The sequence below is a fragment of the Mus caroli genome, unplaced genomic scaffold (assembly GCF_978045245.1).
Source record: "Mus caroli unplaced genomic scaffold, Mus_caroli_1 scaffold_19, whole genome shotgun sequence".
Lineage (NCBI taxonomy): Eukaryota > Metazoa > Chordata > Mammalia > Rodentia > Muridae > Mus > Mus caroli.
In genome coordinates this window covers 41223735-41242192 of record NW_028227274.1, presented here as the reverse complement: position 1 = coordinate 41242192, position 18458 = coordinate 41223735, and the positions used below count along the sequence as shown (strand labels likewise).

Here is an 18458-nt window from a genome sequence, read left to right as displayed (position 1 = left end):
CTTCCCAACAAAGCACATTCCTCATCAAGGCAAAACTGGTCTTTGGCATCTCTAGGTTTTCATTTTATTTGCCCAGGGAACCCAGAAGGAGAGAGATTCCCTCAATATTATCAGCCAAAGAGATTGTTTGGCCACCCTCAGGGCTGGTAAAGTATATCTCTCTGCTCATGACCAAGAAACACCTAGCTAAGCCTGTTAAAGATTTGAGTGGCTTTAAAAGGGGCCAGGGGCACTTATGATGGAGCATCCGGGAAAGCTTAAATAGCTATTTCAAATACTGATGGCAGATGCATTGGCTAACTTTCATACCTATGGAACCTCAAGTATTTGATGGTCACACTTGACCAGCTTGGGAATGAGAACACAGAACATTGTTAAAAATAACAAAAGCATTTTGCTTCCAAAGAGCCTTTGAGAATGTGCTTTTCTTATACCAACCCATCACAGAGGAAACACACATCTGAGAAGAAGATAGCAGAGAAAGGGACCACCAGTGCAGCCTGCAAACTGAGAGTGTGCACCTAAGCCTGGTGCTCTTCAGAACCTAGGGTGCTGAGCCCTGACCTTTGCACAGCTGGCTATTGGCTGCAGCATACAGGAAACTTAGTGTGGCAGGGGCTACAGGACAAGTGGTGAGCAGGACTTCAGAGCCCACTAAATCCAGGACAGGCCCAGGAACTTCCAGCTTGCTGATTGTGGAGGTGTTGAGAGCCTATGAGTTAGCCGAAAGTGCCAAAAGTCTTTGTTGTCCTCTTAACTCAGATGATGGGCCTTGTACTATCCACCCAAGGCTATGGTAAAGAAACATGACCCAGAGGGGCTAGGGGACAGCTCAAAGGGGTCATATATGGATTGTTTATAAGCCTGAGGTCACAGTGAAAGGCCAGGGTGCTGGGTGCAATCCTTCAGTGAGTCTACTAAAATGGGTGTCTACAGATCTCCAACACCATCCATGCTAAAGGGACATTCTTCTTAATGGAAGTAAGACAGGTGACCTGGGATGACCTCACACATACTTGACAAAGGAAGTCTGAGGGCATATCATTACAGAAGACATTTTAATCCATGCAGGCACATTTATATCACATACACTATGGCTCAACACAAGCAAGCATATATATATATATATATATATATATATATATATATATATATATTCAGTCTGGGGGCTTTTAAATCAGCCACCAGTTCAGAAAAGCACATTTAACGAAATGTGGAGTCTCAGGGTTTCACATTGAGCAGGCCCACTGAACACAAGGTGAATAGCAATCACAGGTGGACCGAAGTAGAAGACAGATATTGTGTGGACAGAACACAGGAACAAGGAGGAGCTGAGCAATGCACTTGCCAGTCCCTCATCATTGAACATATGAAAGGCAGCATCCCTGTCAACCTCCAACAGTAACGTGGGTGTCCATAGCCACAGTAATACTCTTTCTTCCTAGTTACTTATTCACCAACCACCAAGAATTCCAAAACGATAGGAAATCCAGTCATTTCTGGACTTCCACTAATTAATTAGATCAGTGAGATTGCTCTAGAAATGCTCTATGCTGCCTGAGATTCATGCGCGTACTAAAGATGACCTCAGCCTACACCAGGGCTGCAGTAGTGTCATTGGCTCTTAGCAGGACATATTCTTCCGCAGAGTGAGGATCTTACCAGGGTTGCCCCATAGGTAGCTGCCTCATTCTTCCACTCTGAGTCACTGGGAATGCCTTGGAGATTTTCAACTGCAGTGCAGAGTGGCTGTTACTTCAGGGGCACTCTGGTATTCAAACCCTGCTCAGGCCTTTCCGATGTTCTATAGAGTAAGGGAGGAAGGAAGCTGCTTGGAAAGATTCAAGGAGTGGCAGAAGAAAGGATAAAGTAGTCCCACTGTTTTCTGAAGTTCTCTGCCATAATCCTTCTCAGACATGTGGCTATTTTATCTATTGGATGCTAACTTTGAGCTGAAGTTAAGCAATAAGCCCAAGAAGCATTTACTAGGAGCTCTTGGAAAAGTTTTCTGTGGTTTGTTTTGTTATTGATGCTTTTCCTTTTCTTTAAAATGTACAGAAATATGTGGTGTTCAGAACCAGCTATTCTGCACAGCCGGATTCAGTGATTCTGTCTGTGGGGGTGCTGGGGAATCTACCCAGGTCTTCGTGCATGCTAAGCACCGATTCCACTACTGAGCCACAGCCCAAGCACAATGGATTTCTTTTGTGTGTTTGTTTTTTTTTTTCTTTTTAACTGACCACACACTGTGTGTCTGTCATTTACCCACCTCCCACCCTGCACTTTCACCAGCATATCCTCAGTTCTGAAAGCAACAGTGCTCAGAAAGATGCCCACTGGGAAGAAAAACTAGAATTTTGAACTTGAAACATGCTGGCCTTTAGAAAAAGTTTTTGAAAGCTGATGTTTTGGAGGATGCAGGCAAGGTCAAGGAAAAGGTGGGGCCAGGTGAGGTCAGGTAAATCCATAACACATCTAACACGTTGGGTCTTCGATACAGAAGAACAAAAGGTAGAAAACTGGAGCACGCATATGGTCCCTGACACCTGTTTGGTATCAGCCTGGAGCAGAATCCAGTAAGTTCTGGGTTGCTATGTTTGACCCATTCATCCCTCTGAAGGTCAGGTCAGATGTTTTGAGATAAACAGTAATGGAATATAACCAAATTGTCACAAATAAAACGTCAGAACCTCGGAGATAGGAGCTTAATAAAACAGGTGGTCTTTGATAGTTAAAAATGTGTGTGTGCCTGTACGTGCATGTGCATGTACGTGCGTGCATGAACATGCGTGCGTGTATGTGTGTGCATGTACAGGCGTGCATGACTTTGTGTATGTGCGAGCTTGCATGTGACTGTGCATGTGCGTGTGCTTGTGTGTTTGCTCTTAATAGAGAGGCACTATGTCCCAGCTGCGCCAGAATCTGGAGAACTGTAAATGCCAGTCTTACCTTCAGCTCTTGTTTTCAACACAAACTTTCTTGCCCCAGTAGCTACACTCTACTTCCACCCGTCTGCCTTTCCCACATATCAATCAATCAAGCTGGTCACTTGGACCAGCTTGCTGCCACCATGGCTATGCTTGTACTCTCCATAAGGAACACCATTAGATCGTCTCAGTTTCCCCAAGAGATGAAAATATGCTTTGTAAAGCTACCTACCTCATGATTCTACCTAGCATCACCACTGGGACACTCAAAGAAGTTCTTCAAAGATCTTGTATGCATGAGCACAGGGCAGTTACAACACATGCACAGTTAGGTGGCTGACACTCTGCATATGAGTGAAATACACAGACAAGAACGAGTCAGATCTCAACAATATTTTAAGCAGCAGGGCAATTCTGCCAGCCTTCTCACAGTGATTACATAATGTGGAGGCATCGGTCTCCCTGAATTTGACCACTGGGATCTATAAGCCATCCTGCTGCTTTAAGTGTAACTCTTGAGTAGGTATGTGTAAATTGTTTCGTATTTAGTTAACAAATACAAAAAACAACACAAAGACATGATATATTTCTTGACAGAAAAGCAACTGACTTTTTTTTCCCCCTTCACTTTGTAGAGTTAGGAGTTTCAAGGGAAAGTTTGCTGGCTTCCAAAACTCCTGCAATTCTCTCCTGTGAGGTGTGGACTTCACTGAATAGTTCTAAGTAACTCTGCCTGTAATTCAGGAATACTCTCTGATCCTCTGGAGAGGCAGGTCTCTACTAACCTTGAGGAAAATTAGCCCTCAAGGGACAAACATACCAGAGTCTGATATTTTACAACTGCCATGTTGGAAAAAAAAATGTGTCCAAACTCCCAGCATTTGCTAACCTTCTGCATATGACTCCTCTCATCAGAATCAAGTTTAAATGATCAAGGCCACCTCACACAAGATAATGTGAGAGGCCATGCACATAGTAGGCACTTGCAAACAGATTCCGTGCCCATCCAGTTCCCCACTTCAAGATCTCATGAGTCTTTGCTACTTCTAATCTGAGCTATATATTTATTCCCGATGGAACATCTTTATTCCTACCTAATCAAGCTTTGGAATTCTGGCCCCTATGTGATATTCTCTAGCCCTGAAGAGGCCCACTGTGTACAGTGTCCATATTTCACAGTGTCATCAGAAAGAATAAAAAATAAATCTACATTCAAATATTCATTTAAAAATAAGAATAAAGGCTGTTTAGAGCAATCGTAGTCAGAGCTAAGACTAGCTCTTCTGAAATATCCCTCTACCTTCCAAGCGGTGAACTAAAACAGAGGAAGCAGTTAAATGATTCTCTTAAGGTCACAGAGTCAATGCGTGCTGAAGCTGGAACTGAAGAGCTCAGAACCAGGGTTTCTCTTCCTCTCCTGTCCCTGCAGAGTGCTGCCACCAACTTCAAAGACTATTCATTCACATTCCCTAAGTCATGAGGTGTGGGAGTGGCAGGGACTGCTGTCAGCTCTTCTGTGTGTGATAATCAGGAGTTTCTGGCCAGGTGCTGAGCACTGTCCCCTGAAGCACTGTCCCCCGAAGACTTGGAAGCACTTTATAGGTTGTTATTCTGGCAGTCCTCTTCCTCTTCTGTGTTGTTTTTGGTTTGTTCCAAGGTTAGATTTGCTTGTCTCTGATTAAAGTCACGTTTTACTCTTAATGGAGGGAAGGATGGACAGAGGGAGGGAGGGAGGGAGGGGGTAAAGGAAGGAGCGAGGGAGAGAATGTCATTTATTAAAGAAAAAATGAATTTAAACTTTTGAAATGAAAACATGTAGTCAAATATTTTTCATTCTTTTAAAACTTAAAATTAAATTAAAATATGATTTCATCATTTCTCCCTCCCTTTTCTTCCTTTGGCCCTTCTCTGTTCTGACCCAGCCCCTCCCAAATCAACTGCCTTCTCCTCTTTAAACATTGTTGATACAAAAACAAATGAATAAATATATGGATACAAGCTGCTGAGTTCATTTGGTGTTGCCTCAATTTATAAAGAAGTCTGAGGTAAGAAAGCTTTTATAAGTTGTAGGGTTGGGCTCAGTGGGTGGAATCATTGACCAATAAGCCTGACACCCTGAGTTTAATTCCAAGGACCCACAAATGTAAGGAAGGAGAGAACTGGCTCCTACAGCTTTTCCAATGGCTACCTCTCATAAATGTCACCCCGAAAATGTTAAGACAGAAGCTTTTTAAATAGTCATCGTGTTTACATTCCAATTCACAAAAATATGGCACCAGATATTGGGGTAATTTATCAGTTAAAAAGCTCAGACCACTGATATTTTCCTTGTGAGTAAGCCATTGTTTCCACTTCCTAGGCGAAGTCGGACAGACACTTCTTCTGACAGATCAGGCTCCATTTGGTGTCCTCTTGTACCTTCCTTTTCAAATTGGAGTCCCACCACCTTCTCTGTATCAGCTTTTCCTTTTGAATACCTCTTTTCACTTCTCATTGAACAGAGAGGTCCTCTTGTTTCAACAACTCTATACTGTTTTGGAACAAAATGGGTTGTTCTGACGCCATGATTCTGTTCCTCCACCCAGCCTTTGGTCTTTAATGTGTCCATCTGAATTCTCTTAGAACTGTGGTGTGAAACTGTGTGTGTGTGGCGGGGGGGGGGGGCATGCTTCCATGAGTACCTTCTTTAAGACGCTCCAATAACTTTCAATACTTCTCTCTTTCATCCTTTTGGACACCCTCCTCCTCGGTGCAGTGGGGATGCCTCACACCCTTGCCACCCTCTTCATCAATCATCTCTGTCATACCTTGCTCCTGAGGCAAGGAATTCTCTGGATTGCTTTTGCTATGGTGACGACCACTTGGCCTTCTATTATAGCCTTCTGATTTCAGCGTAATACCAAAGGAGGGCAGGACTCTCTGTGGCTGATCGCAGGTCACTGTCACTCTGATCCACCACTGCCTCCTTTGCTGCTTTGGCTGTAGCCAGGATCAGGCATGGGAAATATCAATGCTTGAGATAAAGGAAAAGAACTTCCCAAGGAAAGAGAAGGACAGAAGAACGGAAGATCTCTTTGAACTTACAGAGGACATGGAAAAGGAAATCAGTAATGCCCTGGGCCATGACCCACCAGATTGTCCTGCACTTTTGTTTCTCACCTGCGAAAAACATGCACAGAACACAAGACCTTTCCGTGGTTACACTTTATTCATAATCGTGAGGTAGGACAAAGAAGGCTCAGAAACGTGTGTGGCTTAAATACCCTTTGAAGTGACGTGTCTAAACTACTGCTGGTAGCATCACCCACGGTCTCATACACCCCAGGGATTGGTTAATGCCCCAGGGGATGAACTTGTGTCTTGTGAAGTGGACTGGTGACTTTGGCAGGCTTTTGCTCCTGCACATGCACACAATGGAGCTTATCTCCATCTAGTGAAGGCAAATGTTATCACGGCTTCCCACATTTCCCCCTTTTAGTTATAATAAAACAAGGCTGGTCTAGGCCTATGCAGTTATGTCCATCTACTGTGGCTCCTTGTCTTAGGTTGTTCCTCCAATGTCACAGCCTTACCTGTCATTGGAAAACCCTATTGCCACTGGGCCCCGAGCCTTAGGTTGGTCTGTGCATGAGGAAAGTTGCCTGTCTTTGGATACTGCAGTACTGTGTGACAGTAACTGCTAAATGACCTAGGGCGAACTCTACAAAAGAGGCCAGCCAAAAAATGAGTTAGTGGGGAAATCATGCTCATCCGATCGCGTGCAATGAGGAAACTTCAGTGATGTATAAGGGCTGATCAATGATCATTGAGTCTCTCTCATTCCAGTGCAGTGGATCCGCCGATCCGTGGAATATAAGAGCAGAGAGCTCAGATGCCTATCAAGGGGATAGAGCATGGATAGCCAAATATCAGGAGAGGTGCCTTGCTCTATGGCAGCAAGTGCTTGAGCAATTACCACCTTGTCACGTCTCTGTTGAGATTTGATTTTACAAACCAGCCATAGTAAAAACACTAATCCACAACACAGGGTTACGCCAAACAGGCCCACTCCCACCCACTCTTTAAAATGTGAGAATGCAGAAGACATCCAGGAAGAAAGTCCTTAGATTCCATCAACCAATGATGGGTCCACGCGCATAGAATTAATCCTCAAGCTTTTCATCAAATCCTTCAGACCAGTTTCCTGTAAGAAACAAAGACAATTCTTTAGATAGATTAGCTGCACGCATCCAATTTTCATATTGGACACTAGTAATACATAAGGCTCCTGATTTCTTATCACAGCCAAGCTGGGCCAATTGTAGCAGAATTTCAAGCCTTTCCTCCACCAGATCAATGCGCTGGTTCACTATCATTAGCCCACCTTTTAATTGGGCACTGAGCACTGAATGTTGATCAATTGCCTCTGCCACAGAGGAGGACAACTGCTCGATAGTTGTGCTTGACTGGACTGATGTTGTCATAGCAATTTCAGCAGCCATAGCTGCCACCACACTGGCAGCCATTGCCACCACAACGGCTGCAGTGATACCAAAGTCTCGCTTTTGCCTGAGCAAAGATACGGTGGAAGGGGTCTCCACAGGGACAGGAATCCATCTTGGAATCTTGGCAAGCATTGCACAGCTGGCCCACTTAAGGTTCCAGCATTGTGACATCCAGCAGGTTTCATTAGTACAGGATTCAAAGGAACCGTTAGAAAGAATAAACAAGAAAGGGGTGTACACACAAACTTGAGTAGGTGAATAACTAATCTGATTTATCAGGGTCTTATTAAGTCCAGTGATTTCAGTAGTAGAATTCTGATAAATGGTTCTATCAGGTAACAGAACTTGATGAAACTGAGCAAATTTTGAAATACCAGTAAAAATTGCTTTTCCAGCAGCTCCTCCTTGGAGGAAAACCAAAGGATTAAGATCTGTACAGCTACCATTAATCCCACAAAGTACCCATTTATGAAAAGGATGCATTTTAAAGTCCTGTATGAAAAGTCCCTTTTTCATAGCAAATTTCTCCTCTGGGTCATCCATCATGTTGGGAGAAAAGGAAAAGGTTTTACTCTTATCTGCCCAACGAGTGACGGAGGATTGACAATCAGTCCAAGGCAGGATCAGCCCTTCATCTTCTAAGATACAATGAGGAGCCATTTTTGGTTGATTGGGACGTTCTTTGTCTGAAAAATTAGGTGGCAGAAATGTACCATTAACCGAAATTGCCTCCTGCCAGAAGATCCGATTTCTAAGGGTAATATCTCTGTTAGAAGTGTCTTGGGTTGTTTTCACCCAACCTCCTCGGTTCTTAATAAACATTCCCAAAGCTCGTCTGGTGAGTCTGATACAGTCTCCCAATTCATTAATTTGGAAACAGAGAGAACCTCGTTCTCTTATAGAGCATTTTTCTCCCAGTGGTGCCCAGATAGGGTCATATGGTAGGTATGGCAGGCCTAAAGTTTTATTGGTCGTAAAAAACTTGGGAAAAACAGCTGTATTCTGACGGACAGGCATGGGCTTAGGGAAAGCAGACAGAATTGCCCATCTATATTCTCCAAATATACTAGGAACCCAAATCCACAGAGGCATCACGAGGGCTAGAGGTAGTTTCCAAGGGATCCATCCAGGAGTCATCTTCAGGTGTCAGAATTCTTCGTGTCAGTTGTTCCGGCAGCCAGAATGTGTTGTCTTCTTCCTGTGGGAAAACACAAACAGCTCCCCTGGATCTTATTAATATAGGATCCGGGCCTTTCCAGAGACCAGTCAAAACATCTTTCCATTTTACCATCTCTTTTGGCCTGGCAGGCTCTGAACAGTGACGTTCAGCCGCAGTATGGCCTTGAGCATCGAGATTTTAAAAATTAAGAGTGAAGAGTGCCATAGAAACAGCTAATCTTGGTACTGGGGGTAGAGCTTCCTCGACTCCCCCCTTTTGTTTAATTAAGTAGGACTTGAGAGTGCGGTAAGCTTGTTCCACAATGCCTTGCCCTTGAGGATTATACGGAAGACCAGTCAGATGAGTCACTTCCATCTGGCGACAGAACTGTTGAAATTTTTGAGAGGTATAAGCTGGTCCATTGTCTGTCTGAAGGAGTTTGGGTTTTCCCCAAGCACTCCATGCCTCGAGGCAATGTTGTATAACATGAGAGGCTTTTTCACCTGTTAAAGGTGTGGCAAACATTACACCAGAGCAGGTGTCAATAGAAACATGTAAATATTGATTTCTCCCAAAGGAGGAAACATGCTTGACATCCATTTGCCAGACTTGTAATGGCCTGACACCACGAGGGTTTATTCCCACATGAGGGACAGGTAAAAATTCACAGCAATTCTGACATTGAGTAACAATTTCTCTAGCTTCTTTTTTAGTTAATGCAAAGTGGCGACGTAGAGTCTCAGCTGTCACATGAAAGCGCTTATGAAATTCTTTTGCTGCTTTTGCCTGGGAAGACAGGGCAACAGCTATAACCTTAGTGGCTTTGTCTGCCAAGTCATTTCCCAGAGACATAGGGCCAGGGAGGCCCGAATGTGCCCTGACATGAGTAATATAAACAGGGAATCTTCTATTTAATAAAACATATTGTATTTGTCGAAAAATATTGGCAACTTTGCTGGAGGGTTTTATTACCCCAGCTGTCTCAAGAATGTTGACTGCATTAACTACATAGGAGGAATCTGATACGATGTTAAGCAGTCCTGGGAATGCCTTAAGAACCTCCAGTACCCTAAACATTCCACAACTTGAGTCGAGGTCTCATTATATTGCTTAGTTACTATCTCATTATTAACCACATAAGCTCCTATACCAGTTTTTGATCCATCAGTGTACACCACAATCCCATCTGTGAGTGGGTCCTTAGCTGTTACTTGTGGAACCACTATAGCCTGATTCAGGGCAAACTGTAAAATTGGATGTTTTGGATAATGGTTGTCAATCTGTCCTGAAAAGGAGGTGACTAAAACTGCCCAATCATCAGATGTAGCTGCCAGGGTCTGAACCTGTGCAGCAGTATAAAGTACAATTAGGATTTTAGGATCTTGTCCAAAATAAGTAATAGCTGCTTTTATTCCTCGAAGCGCAAGTTGTGCAACTGCATTAGGATACAAATCTCTTATTTTAGCAGGAGATGCATTTGGATGAACCCATAATAAAGGTCCATTCTGCCACAAGACTGCGGTTGGCAACTTGGCTGTCTTAAAGACACACAAATCAAAAGGTTGTGACTCATCAATGCGTTGTAATTGAGCCTTTTGCAAAGCTTTTTCTACTGTCTGCAAGGCCTGATTGGCTGCAGGAGTAAGGGCCCTAGGGGAAGAGATATGAGGGTCCCCTTCCAAAATATCAAATAAAGGTTTTAACTCAGCAGAGGAAATCTTCAAAAATGGTCGCAGCCAATTTATATCTCCCAATAATTTTTGGAAATCATTTAAGGTGTGTAAATGATCTCTGCGAATTTCCAATTTTTGAGGAACAATTTTGTCAGGATAAATGAGTGACCCTAGGAAGGCTCCTATTTGAGCAACTTGCACCTTTTCAGTAGCCACTTGCAGTCCCCATTGCCCTAACGTTTTTATTAATATAGGGTATGCTTCTTGTAATAACTGTAAATTTTTATGGCAAATTAGTATGTCATCCATATAATTTATTATAAGTATCGATGGAAAATGATTTCTAACTGACTTAAGTGCCAATTGCACATAGAGTTGACACATAGTGGGGCTATTTGCCATCCCCTGAGGTAGGACCTTCCATTGGTATCTATGATCCGGCTCTAAATGATTAATGGCTGGGATGGTAAATGCAAATCTTTGTCTATCTTGAGGACATAAAGGTATAGAGAAAAAACAATCTTTAATATCTATAATTATAATTTCCCAATTTTTAGGTAGGGCAGAGAGCAATGGGAGCCCTCGCTGAACTGATCCAAACAGGCGCATCTGTGCATTAATTGCCCTAAGATCATGTAATAAACACCATTTGCCAGATTTTTTCTTAATTACGAAAATAGGTGTATTCCAGGGAGAGGTAGAGGGCTCTAAATGACCTAAGTGTAGCTGTTCAGAGACCAGTTTTGTGGCTGCTTCTAATTTTTCAGAGGATAGATGCCATTGAGGAACCCATACAACTTCCTCTGTAAGCCATGGTATGGGCATGGGACCCTCAACAGCTGATCCTAGAAAAAACCCAAGCCTTGTCTTCCCTTATTGCCCTCTTGAGGGATAGGTTCAAGTCTACCCTGCTCTCTTTTCCCTAATCCCTTTCCCTCTTTATAGCCCATTTTCTTCATCATTTGAACAGCTTGTGGTGACTATTCATTAGTCAAGGTTATTCCCATTGCCTGTAAGATGTCTCTCCCCCAAAGATTAACTGGGAGTGGTAAGACGTATGGAGTAAATCTTCCCGTTTGACCTTCAGGTGCCTGCCAGCTCAAGGCATGAGAGCTGATAGTGGGGCAGGACTGATAGCCTAACCCTTGTAAAGAATGTGATGACTGAGTAACGGGCCAAGCTTTTGTCCACCAGTGGGAAGAGATGATACTTTTATCTGCTCCTGTATCTAGAATCCCTTTAAATTGTTTCCCTTCTATAACTAACTCTAAGGAGGGCCTGAAATCAAGAGGCATTATTAAGTAAGCAGAATCATTACCAGTAGAGCCAATCTCTCTAGCAGCTTGAAGGACACCAGAGGAGGGGGAGTAGCCATGTAGGCTTGGCAAGATTATTAGCTGAGCTATTTTTTCTCCTTGTGATATAGAAAAAACACCTTGAGGGCAGCAACAAAGAACTTGAAGTTCCCCCTCATAGTCTTGATTTACAACTCCAGGGTGAATAATGAGGCCTTGTAAAGCCAAGGAGGCCTGGCCCAGTATGAGGCCAACACTCCCGGATGGCAGAGGCCCTTTGTAGTCAGTGGGAACTGGCTGCATCCCCATTGGGGGTGTCAGCATGAATCGAATTGTGGAATGGAGATCCACTCCTGCTGAGACTTCTGCAGCTCTGTGGACTGTAGTGTTTGTCTGTTGTGAGCTGGGATCTCATATTTTTTGAGGCCCTGAGACCTGGGGCCCAGAAACTCGTTTTTTGAATTGTCTTCACTTCTTTCTGCCTGAGGAGGTCCAGACTGAGTAAGTCTGCCTTTGATGTCTCTAATTGAGATTAGAGTCTCTAATTGACACTCACTGGCTTGATGATAGTCTTTTCCACACCTAGTACACAGTCCTAGCACTTTCTTTTTTACAGGGGCCTGGCAGTCCCTTTTTATATGCCCTGGTTTGCCACAGTTATAGCAGACCTTGTGATTACTTGTATCTGAATGCCTTTGGCTCTGCAGGATGGCAGCTGCTAGCCCTGCATTAGTTAAGGGGCCTCCAAGCTCATGACATACCCTTAACCAGTCCTGCAGTCCTTTACTCTTTCTGGGTGTAATCGCTGCTCTGCATTCCTGTGTGGCTTGCTCATAAATCAACTGTTCCACTAAAGGCATTGCCTGTTCAGGGTCTCCAAAGATTCTGCCTGCTGCCTCTGTCATCCTAGCTACAAAGTCTGAGAATGACTCATGGGGATTTTGTATGATTTTTGTCAAGTATCCTCCAGCCTCTCCCTTTCTGGAAAGTGCTTTCCATGCCTTAATGGCAGCAGCGGAGATTTGATTGTATACTCCTCAATCATAATTCGTCTGATTATTAATGTACTGCCCTTGTCCTGTTAACAATTTAAATGTCCAATTTCTCTGATTGCCTTAAGCAGTGGCATTGACTTTGGCCTGCGCCTGAGAAGCATCATACCACAGCGCCTTCCATTCCATGTACTGCCCCATATTAGGGAGTGTAGCCTTCACTGTTGTCTGCCAGTATCCTGGAGTCATGGCCAAGGTTGCAAATCTTTCAACTTGAGATATGATAAAATTGGCACTAACTCCGTAATTACGTACAGACTCAGCATGTTCTTTTATCTGAATATACTCCACAGGTGTGTGTACGCGCTCTCCATCAGCAACTTCAAAGACAGGAAATGCCTGATATAGTTTTTTCTTTTCCTCCCTAGAGAGGAAAGAATCAGAAAAATTCTCCACATAAGGTGGAGGAGTATTGAGACCAGAAGGCCTAGAGGTGGCCTGCTCTGTGTCCCCAGTAACTTTTAATTTTTTCTCTGATTTTTTCACTCGCCTTTCATCTGGATGGTATCTTTCTTTTTTATAGTGAGCTGCCTCATATTCTAACTCCTCTTCCTCAGAGGAGCTAAGCTCTTCTGTTTTTAAACTATCAAGCTTCAAAGCCTCTAGTACCTTTACCGGATAAAGGCTTTACTTTTCCTGAACGTTCTCCTTATCTTTTTTCTCTCCCTGGGAATTTATTCCCAAATCTTTCACTTCCTCGGATCCAAGGTCTTTGGAAGGGCTTTGCTTTTCACGTGAACGTTTCCTTTGTTGAGCTCTTAACCTATGGTCCCGCTCCATTTCTGGCATACTGTCTTGTAATTCCTCTAATATCACTTGACCTGTCATTATTTCTGGACGACACCTCTCATTCTCCAGGCACGATTTCACCAGTTTCCATAATGCCATGGTCCCTATCTTTAATTTCCCATTCTGTTGTTCCTTAACTAAGTCTCCCTTTAATTTCTCCCAAGAGGTAGGGGTTAATGACCCTGAACACACGTACCAAGGTGCTATTCAGTCAATTTACTTGATGAATGTCTGTAAGGTTTTTGTAGAGATTTTTATCTCATGTCGCTTTAAGACAGACTGCAAAGCTGTGATCACAGAATGTGAAGTTCCCATACTGCTCCTTTATGTACAGGAGAGGCTTAAGTACAGGACAAGCACTGCAGCTCATGTACATCCATCTGATGGTGCCTAGCAGCAGTCAAAATTCAGCACCACCTCTGGTGAGCGTAAGATAACACCGGGAGGTATAGGGTTAACACAGCCAGGACTAGAACAAAAGCAAAAAACATGCACAGAACACAAGACCTTTCCGTGGTTACACTTTATTCATAATCGTGAGGTAGAACAAAGAAGACTCAGAAACGTGTGTGGCTTAAATACCCTTTGAAATGACGTGTCTAAACTACTGCTGGTAGCATCACCCACGATCTCATACACCCCAGGGATTGGTTAATGCCCCAGGGGATGAACTTGTGTCTTGGGAAGTGGACTGGTGACTTTGGCGGGCTTTTGCTCCTGCACATGCGCACAATGGAGCTTTCGCGCCATCTAGTGACCGCAAATGTTATCACGGCTTCCCACACCAGACATTTTGAGCAGCACTTTCAAGTTGCGAATCACCAGCAGACACATCCAGACCTTAAAGAGCTATCATTGGCTCAACGATGAGGTCATTAATTTTTATATGAATCTTGTAGTGGAAAGGAGTAAAAAGCAAGGCTATTCAGCACTTCACACATTCAGTACATTCTTCTATCCTAAGGTAAAGTCTGGAGGTTACCAAGCAGTGAAAAGATGGACCAAAGGGGTAAATCTCTTTGAACAAGAACTTGTTCTGGTACCTATTCATCGGAGGTACATTGGAGCCTGGTGGTGATGGACCTGAGAAAAAAGTGTCTTATATATCTGGATTCTATAGGACAAAAAGGCCACAGGATCTGGGAGATTCTTCTTCAGTATTTACAGGATGAAAGCAAGACCAAAAGAAATAGAGATCTCAACCTCTTAGAGTGGACCCACTACAGCATGAAGCCACATGCAATTCCTCAACAGTTGAATGGGAGTGATTGTGGGATGTTTACTTGTAAATATGCAGATTATATTTCTAGGGACAAACCTATCACATTCACTCAGCACCAGATGCCTCTCTTGCGGAAGGAGATGGTGTGGGAAATCCTTCACCAGCAGTTGCTGTGACAATGCCCCGCCTGGTCTTCTAGCTGCTGGTGGTTCTTTCCTGGATGTTTCCATATACCTCATGCACTGTGGGTTAAAAAGTCCCCGATCGATCATTTCTCTTCTCTCACAGGTACTGAGCTCTCAAGATGCATGAGGGCCTCTCCACAGTGGCCCTGACTAGAGGTGTGGAGGGGCTGCTGGCAACCCTGCTCAGAGCCCTGGACTCTTCACCCCACACAAGAACAAGTGCTAATTAATGTGTTTTGTTTTAAAGCGTTATTTCCATAAGAATGTGGGAAATGCAGGACCTGTTATATGCATTGTTCTGTGTGTTCACAGGAATTCACTCACTCATTGGGCAGTGCCCTTTTCCCACTGCTCTTTTATACTTAGCTATAAATAATTTGGACTATTTTTTTCTGAAAGAATGTTAATCAAACTGCCAGTTCCTGCTGCAGAGAGATATCAGCAGGGAGAGGAAGGAGGTGTTCCCTAGGTTCTCTAATGCTGGAGTGGGAACTGCTGACATACAGTTAAGGTTCTCTCTTTTAAGGCTTGAAAATGCCAGAAGATATGAGGATGCTCTGTTGTAGGATCTGGCTGTCTTTTAGAGAGTCTGATGCTATGACATGGGCACAGTTCGTGGAAATGTGGCCAATAAACTCGATCTGTGCATCCTCGAAATGGGGTGTGCACATCTTAGAGACTTTCTTTTCTAGAACCAAAGTAGCTTGGCTTCCTCTTGAAACTGGATTTAAAGTAACTGTGAGCATATATGTTAAGTCGTAGGTCTGGTGAGTGAGTGTGTGAGCCTCACCAGGGAAGGGCTGGCCTGAGCTGTCTGCTTCCAAAGATGCTCCTCAATGGAAGCCTATTTTTCCTCAGAGTTTTTTTAAAATAAATATATATAAATATATAGCTGAAATTAAGTTCTTGGCTCATCAGCATGCCCTACTCCAGCCCCACTGAGCCTTTGGAGACAGATTTAGTAATTGGCTCTGAAGATGGCAGGTTTACAGTCATCTATTTTGCATATGAAAGTTTGTATTTAACTTTTTTGTTCATTAAAAATTTTACAGATGTGAAAAAAAACTCAGACCAAAGAAGAAGAAGAAGAAGAAGAAGAAGAAGAAGAAGAAGAAGAAGAAGAAGAAGAAGAAGAATAAAAGGCTTCTGCAATTTCAAAATCTTTCTCTGGGATTCATGTCCTTTTTTTCAGAAAAATAAAACCTTAAAAATATATGAAGTCTCTGCAAATATATCACTTTAAGCTGCTGGTATCCACCAAGGAGACACTTACTTTTCTCTGTTGAAAATTATAAATTCTTTCTGAACAGCATCAAGATGTTCTTGAAGAAGGCACATCTTCAAGGGGAAAATAACAAAGAAACAGAAGCATTCTTAGCTGACACATGCGAACCTCAAGTGGCCTATAACCCACAGAATATTCAGTGAGCAAAATGGATTGATTGAGGAAGTCCTGTTTCCAGAAGCACACAGATTCTGAGAAGATGACAGAATAGGAATCCCCCTCCTATATATATATATGTTGAGCTTCCAATGGAAAATGCAGGTTAATTACAATTTCACTGCTAACATAGTAGAGGTTACCCCAACTCTCGTGACTCTTGTAGAAGACCAGATGGGAAAATATGACAATATCTTTTATATTCTGGATACCTCTCTTCTGCTTGCTGCTTGCTGCTGTATCAGAAGGGTGAAGCCAAAGACCTTAATGGCCACTGTAGCCTTGCCACTCTTATTACTAGAAGCCCCCAGCATCAGGCAGGGGCAGGCTTCTGACATGACCTCCCCAAGCAGCTCTTGAATGAATTGCACTTCCCTGAGTTTGGTGGGGAGCCTACCTACCTGAAAAGAGTCACTTTTCTTCATTTCCTTCTCCCTTTTAGCCAGTCATTTCTTCTTCTTGTGAAGAAGTTTGGACTCCAAAATCATTTCTTCCAGTTCAAAATTGGGGTCACAATTGAGCCTGCCTTTCTGTAAAGAGGAAAGCAAGGCTCAATCCTCATATCCCCGTATCATTCCTAAGACATAGAAGTCTACCGCCGAGAGTAATGAATAGTCCTGATGGGATAGCCTAAGAATAATAACTTGGGCTCCCTCCAAGGATGTATAGCATTTAATGACAGCATTATCTTTTATATTCTTTGATTGCTTAATTTAGTTATTCTCATAAACGTTTAACTATCCTTCAGTGATTAATGAAGTAGACCATATTAAAATACCATTTCTAAGGTTTAGAATCCTGGATTTATCAGTAGGTCAGAATCATGACCATTGCTTGGTCACTTTCCAAGGTCACCAACCAGATTTCAATATCAGGATTTCTGAGAGTGATGTCAAGAAATTACTGCTTGATAAATCCTCCAAATGAGTCAGAACTACAGAAAGGACCAACATCTGCAAGGTGGAGATTCTCAGAGGGATTCAGGAGAACCTAAAAGAAGGAAGGTGGTGTCTGAGGCAGGTGGTACCCAGGGTCCCCCATTGTCATGCATCAGCCAGGCATCCAATCACAAACCTCAGATCACTTTCCTGTTACTAAAGTAGACACTGGCACAGTTGAATGACACCACACTGTTCTTCCTTCTACTGAGATTCCACCTGCCATCCTAACTGGGTACCTTATCTAGCTGTTCCCTGAAACAGCCATGTCCTCGTGTGGCCAGAACAAGTGCCTCACTTGGCCTTGAACAGAAATCTCAGATTTCTTTCTACCAACCTCTGCAGGAGCACATCCCTCTTGCCAATGTTCCCACATCCTGTAGCATAATTGGAATACCAGGCAAATCAAAGGAGAGAGGAGCTTCAGTTGGGCTCCAGCCTAAGGTTTATCCAGCAGTATGCCATGGGATACAATATCCCTTGTTTGGGTACTCAAACAATGGAAACTATGTCTAAAACTATAGATGCGTACAATAAAGCTAACAAAAAAAGAGAAATGGTCATGGAGTTTTCCCACTAACCAACTCATAGATCTCAACGGACATGAAACCTCTTTGCAGGAAGAAAAACAATCCTTTTCAATGAGCATATTTCTGAGAATGATGATTAGGAAGACTAGAACCACTTACAGGACAATGCGTGGGTAAAGCCTAGAAGTCCAGATGTTGACAGCCTGCTTAGCTCCTTGTCAATCATGTGACTTTCGGTGTTCAACTTACCCCACATGTGTCTCCATTTTCTCATCTGTAAAGCTAGTGTCAGGGTGCTTTTATGTTACTGGTGTGATCCTCAAGTGAGCCCCTGGGTGGACATGTACACAGAGCAATGTGAACAGAGTGTGGGAATGATGTGGGCTTGGGATGCTTGACTCACAGTTGGAATGAAGCCTTGAGTGAGCCTCTTCTGCAGGACTGCATCCCAGTTCATATCACTCATGTAAGGGAAATTCTGAATGTCAGTCAATTGAGAAAAGCTTTGGTCTGGATTAGGTTCAAGCAGCTGCCAATGAAATACAAGCAATGTTATTACTAGGAAGGCCAGACAGGTGGAACAAATAAATAAATAAATAAATCCTGACTAAGTATTCTAAAGTCACTATCTGATAGGAGTCCCTTGTACAGAAATTGAGCCCATGCTTTGCCAAGACAGAGATCCCTTCTCCTACCTGAGCGCAAATCAGGTGGAGAATGTATGATTTGCAATAACACTAGAAGTTGAGTTTGTAGTATGATG

The 18458-nt window shown here is 43.2% G+C and overlaps 1 long non-coding RNA gene across 1 annotated transcript in view; it reads right to left on the bottom strand.

Moving 5' to 3' along the window:
* Window positions 1-18458, bottom strand: part of LOC147000278 (uncharacterized) — a 101087-nt gene that overhangs the window by 39902 nt on the left and 42727 nt on the right. Inside the window, exon 2 of the long non-coding RNA XR_015046022.1 lies at window positions 16060-16124. This is a non-coding gene — a long non-coding RNA (uncharacterized LOC147000278). The remainder of the gene's footprint in view (window positions 1-16059; window positions 16125-18458) is intronic.